Genomic DNA, 6,390 nt, shown 5'->3' on the forward strand with positions numbered 1-6,390 from the left:
CTGGAAAATGAAATCAATGTAGAAAAAAAGTACAGTTTGTTGAATTTTCACAAGACAAAAAGATGTAAAATGAACTAAGTGAGACATAGAATGACCACAAAAACTTGAATATTGACAAAATGAGACATAAAAACATAAAAATGGCAACAAAGACATGTAAAATGACCAAAATGTGACACAAAATGACCACAAAAAGATGAAAAATGAACAAAATGAGACACAAAATTACCAAAAAAAGTCAAATGACCAAAATGTGACACAAAACACATAAAATGAGACACAAAAGTACCACAAAAACACGCAAAATGACCAAAATGTGACACAAAACAACCATAAAAACATGTAAAATGACCAAAATGAGACACAAAACACATAAAATGAACAAAATGAGACATAAAACAAGTGCAAAAACATGTAAAACAACTAGAATGTGACACAAAAGACCTAAAATATATGTAAAATGACAAAAATGAGACAAAACTACCACAAAAACATGTAAAACAACTAAAATTTGATGCAGAATGACCACAAAAATGTGTAAAATGACCAAAATGTGACACAAAACACACAGAATGAACAAAATGAGACACAAAATGACCCCTAAAACATGTAAAACGAACACAATGTGACACAGAACTACAGAAAAGATTAAAATGTGAAGCCCTCTTTTCCCTGGTGTAACCCTGCTACCTGACCAGCAGGAGGCGCTGTTTGTTCAGCTGCTGTTGAGCTCAGATTTAACCAGTCAGAGGAGAAGTTAGAGTTTCTCTTGGTGAAATGTTCCACTCAGCAGTGAGTCATCCAGAGCTGTTTTCTGGTTTTAAACCGTCGTCACGTCGCTGATCTCTGACTCCTTAAACCTGTGATTTATGTTTCTACAGCAGCAGCTCCGAAGGGATTCACTCACAAACTTCACTTTCATCTCCTGAATTATTTATTAAAGCGTAGGAATAAAACAAACACAAGTTAGACCAGAGAGTTGACACTTTAACTGACACCAGTTTTTACTTCAGGCATGAATTCTTCTCCTAATTGTCTCAATTTTAAAATAAGAAATGGAGCACAAAAGAAAACACCTCCAGATTTATAAACTGTGAGGCACAGATTCAAATAAAATCAAAGTATTTCCACATTTAAAAGAGCTCAGTGGCCACAAAACACATAAAACGGCCACAACGAGACTAAAAGACGACATAACAAGAACAAAATGAACAAAACGAGGCACAAAGCGACCACAAAAACGTAAAATGAACACAGAGCGACAACACAAACACAAATCACATCAAGTTGCAACAAGAACATTTAAAAAGAACAAAATGAGGCACAACAAGATGTGAAATGACCAAAATGATACGGAACGACCACAGAAACACATCAAACGGCAACAAAGATGTGTCAAATGAACAAAATGAGGCATAAAGCTGCCACAAAAACGTAAAACGACCCAAATTTTCTGAGAAACACTGATCATCCACTTCATATCTGCCTCAATGAGCAACGAAACATCGGTGGTGGATGGATCCTATCCCTGCACTGCAGGACAAAGATTCAGAAAATCATTCCTACCATCAGCAATTAGACTATTTCATTCTAAAGTAAACAGATGACAACCCAGACGACTGAACTTCCCTTCAGGCATTAATGTATTGTATTATTGGTTTGCAAATGTGACACAAAACACTCAAAATGAGACTCACAAAGACCACAAAAACATGTAAAATGATCAAAATGAAACTCAAAACAACCACAAAAACATTTAAAATGACCAAAATGTGACATAAAATTACCATAAAAACATAAAATGAACAAAATGTGACAAAAATTTGTCATAAAAACAAAGTGACCAAAATGAGACACAAAACTAACATAAAAACACATAAAATGATCAAAATGAAACTCAAAACAACCACAAAAACATGTAAAATGACCAAAATGAAACTCAAAACAACCAAAATGTGACACAAAACACATAAAATCACCCAAATGTGACACAAAATATATTAAATGACCAAAATGAGACACAAAACTACCACAAAAGCATTTAAAATGACCAAAATGTCACACAAAGCAAGCACAAAAAGATACAAAACGACCACAGAGTGACAACACGACTACAAAAGCACTTCTCGTGGCAACAAGGACGTGGAAAATGAACAAATAAGACACAAAATGACCACAAAAATATGCATCTATATGTAGCTATAAATATACTACCAGTCAAAACTTTCAGAACGTCACGATTTTTCCATTTTTTTAAAAATTGAAATTCAAGTAGTTCAAGTCCAGTGAAGAGCTTGAAATGGTACAAAGGTAATATAAGTGGTGAACTGTCAGAGGGAAAAAAAAAAAAAAAAAAAAAGGTAAGGTTACCCAAAACTGAAAAATAATGGACATTTCAGAATCAGACCCAAATTACCACAAAAAGATGTAAAAAGCTTTGATATTCTCAGTTTTCAGAGGTCGGAGCTGCAGGTCTTTCCGTTAATCTTCCTCCTGCTTCTAAACCGTCGTGCAGAAGAAAGAAAAAAAGAAAGAAGCTGTTCAAAGGTAAGAAAAAGCCTGATTCTGATCCCTGTTTCTGGCCGAGGACTAAAGGGCCGAGTGGAGATCAGGTTACTGACATGTGACACTGAGGAATCTCAGTCCTGCCTCCCTCTGATTAAACATTACACCCAAGAAAAAGCAGAAAACAGGCGGCAGACGACCCACAATGCACCACGGCTCTGTTAGTAACTGCACAAAATACATTTAAATCAACATTTTACACGCATTTAAGCTGCCAGATGTGGCTGAAAGCTGTAAAAAAATGCAGGAATTTGAGCCGATATGTTGATTTTAGAAGATTGTTTGTGTTTGTTTTCATCATTTTGTTGTAATTTAAAGACTGAAAGCTCTAAAACATCCTCCTTGAGATGGTTCTACACCTTCACTGGAGTCCAGCTGTGTTTCATTCCACTGACTGCACTTGATCAGGAAAGGAACACACCTGTCTAGATAAGACCTTACAGCTCACAGTACGTCAGAACAAATGAGAATCAGGAGGTCGAAGGAACGTCCTGAAGAACTCAGAGACAGAACGGTGGTGAGAAACAGATGTGGTGAAGGTTACAGGAGAGTTTCTGCTGCACCAGTGGCCTCCAAGATCCTTAAATGGAAGACGTTTGGGACGACCAGAAGTCTTCCTAGAGCTGTCCATCGGGGGAGAAGAGTCTTGGTGAGAGGAACCCAAAGAGCACTGTGGATGAGCTCTGTTGATGCAGTGGGAAGATTGGAGAACGTTCTAGAAAGTCAACCATCACTGCAGCCCTCCACCAGTCAGGGCCCAATGGAAGCCTCTCCTCAGTACAAGACACATGAAAGACCATGTAGAATTTACCAAAAAAATACACAAAGGACTGCCAGACTATGAGAAATGAGATTCTCTGGTCTGATGAGACCAAGATGGAACTTTTTGGCCTTAATTCTAAGCGGTATGTGTGGAGAAAACCTGGCACTGCTCAATAGAATCCCAACAGTGAAGCATGGTGGTGGCAGTAATACATAGTTGGTTAAAAGTCATAAATAGTGAGCTAAACTAGCAAACAGATGGCTAATATTAAAAAAATAGCTGAAAATACAAAATAATTGGCTAATAATAATAAATAGTTAGCTAAACATAATAAATACTTGGCTAAAAGTCATAGTTAGCTAATCTAGCAAACATTGGGCTAATAAGAATAAATAGGTAGCTAAAAGTAACAAACAGTTGGCTAAAATCCATAAATAGTTAGCTAAACGAGCAAATAGTTGGCTAAAATTCAGAAATAGTTTGCTAAGCTAGCAAACAGTTGACTAATAGTAATAGTTAGCTAAAGTAGCAAACAGTTGACTAATAGTAATAGTTAGCTAAACTAGCAAACAGTTGGCTAATAGTAATAAATAGCTTAAAGTAACAAACAACTGGCTAAAATCCATAAATAGACAAACTAGCAAACAGTTGGTTAATAGTAATAAATCATTACCTAAAAGTGACAATAGTTAGCTAAACATAGCAAATGGTGATTCAAAATGTTAGCTAATAGTAACAGATAATTGACTATGTAATGAATAGTTAGCTAAATGTCATAAATAGTTGACTAAAAGTCATAAATAGCTAAACTAGCAAATAGTTGGGTAGTAGTAATAAATAGTTACCTAAACGTGCAAACAGTTGGCTAGTATTAATAAATAGTTAACTAGCAAACAGTTGGCTAATAGTAATAAATAGCTTAAAGTAACAAACAACTGGCTAAAATCCATAAATAGACAAACTAGCAAACAGTTGGTTAATAGTAATAAATCATTACCTAAAAGTGACAATAGTTAGCTAAACATAGCAAATGGTGATTCAAAATGTTAGCTAATAGTAACAGATAATTGACTATGTAATGAATAGTTAGCTAAATGTCATAAATAGTTGACTAAAAGTCATAAATAGCTAAACTAGCAAATAGTTGGGTAGTAGTAATAAATAGTTACCTAAACGTGCAAACAGTTGGCTAGTATTAATAAATAGTTAACTAGGAAACAGTTGGATAATATTAATAAATAGTTAACTAAAAGTAACAAAGAATTTGCTAAAAGTCATAAATAGTTAGCTAAACTAGTAAATAGTTGGCTAATATTAATAAATGGTTAGTTAAAAGTGACTAATAGTTAGCTAAACATAGCAAACAGTAGGTCAAAATATTAGCTAATAGTAATAGATAATTGACGGTGTCATGAATAGTTAGCTAAATGTGATAGTTTCCTAAAAGTCATAACTAGTTAGCTAAACTAGCAAACAGTTGGCTAGGACTCATAAATAGCTAGCTAAGCTAGCAAACAGTTGGCTAATAGTAATAAATAGTTAGCTAAATGTAATAAATAGTTAGCTAAAAGTACCAAACAATTGGCTAAATCTTATCGTTAGCTAAACTAGCAAACAATTGGCTAATAGTAATAAATAGTTAGCTAAACTAGCAAACAATTAGAGCGACTCTGTGTCATGTTTGAATCATTTGAATTATTGACACTCAGAGAGGAAACTGTCGAGTCTGTCAGAGAAACTGAAGGATTTACTTTTCCAGACTTTGTAAGATACATTTTTTAACATCTTTGAGTGTTTTGAATTTTATTCTAGATTGTTTTATCTCTTGTTTGTGTCATTTTGTGTCTCATCTTGGTGTTTTGTGTTTTCTTTGTTGGTTTACATCTCCTTTGTGGTGAGTTGTGTTGTTTTGCGTCTCATTTTTGGTCTTTTTGTGTCTCGCTTTTGTCATTTTGTGTCTTCTGTGTTGGTTTACATCTCCTTTGTGGTGATTTGTGTTGTTTTGTGTCTCATTTTTGGTGTTCTTGATCTCATTTTTGTTGTTTTGTGTCTCATTTTTGGTGTTTTGTATCTTCTTTATTGGTTCACATCTTTGTGGTGATTTGTGTTGTTTTGTGTCTCATCTTGGGTCTTTTTCTGTCTCATTTTTGGTCTTCTTGGTCTTGTTTTTGTCATTTTGTGTCGTTTTGCCACTACTTTGTTGGTTCACATCTCCTTTGTGGTGATTTGTTTTGTTTTGTTTCATCTTGGGTCTTTTTGTGTCTCATTTTTTTTGTTTTTGGTCTCGTTTTTGTCGTTTTGTGTTGTTTTGGGTCTCATTTTTGGTGTTGTTGGTCTTATCTTGGGTCTTTTTCTGTCTCATTTTTGGTGTTTTTGGTCTCATTTTTGTCTTTTTGTATTGTTTTGTGTCTCTTCTTTATTGAGTCATATCTCATTCGTGTCATTATGTGTCTAGTTTGTGTAATTTTGTGTTGGTTTAACCCATAATTCTAATAATTTTAATGATTTTCCAACACCTACAGTGGAACATCTTCACCTTAAAGCTGCTCTGCGTTTAGATAGACTTTGTTCAATGAGATAAGAGTATAATAGAGGCGTTTATGCAGGATTAAATGTCTTTATGTGAGATAAAGGCACTATCAGTTCCCTGAAAGAGGCTAATAATTATACAGCTGGGGATAAAAACACCATAAAGCGTGTTAAGGTCACTATAAACACATAACTCACAGCAAAGTGGACGCAGAGAGACACTCTGAGGTCCTGATGCTCATATAACAGCAGCATTAACGACTCCAGAGGTGATAAAAGTGGGTTCAAGTGTGATAAAGGGAAGCAGGACGCTCTCCTAGAATTAGCAGGAACTCTGGGGATGTTTAAAGAACCCTGGAGGAACCTTTCAAAGCTCAGCTCAGAGACAGGCTGCTGGGAAGGCCTGACACTTTGCCCTGCATTTACACTTTGTCCATTTATTTTTTAAAGTTTGTTTTATTGTAAATATGTACATTGTAAAAAAAATAAATAAATAAATAAATAAATCAGCATGTACAATAATAACAGCTAAA

Source organism: Amphiprion ocellaris, chromosome 6, assembly GCF_022539595.1.
Source record: "Amphiprion ocellaris isolate individual 3 ecotype Okinawa chromosome 6, ASM2253959v1, whole genome shotgun sequence".
NCBI classification, from domain to species: Eukaryota; Metazoa; Chordata; class Actinopteri; family Pomacentridae; genus Amphiprion; species Amphiprion ocellaris.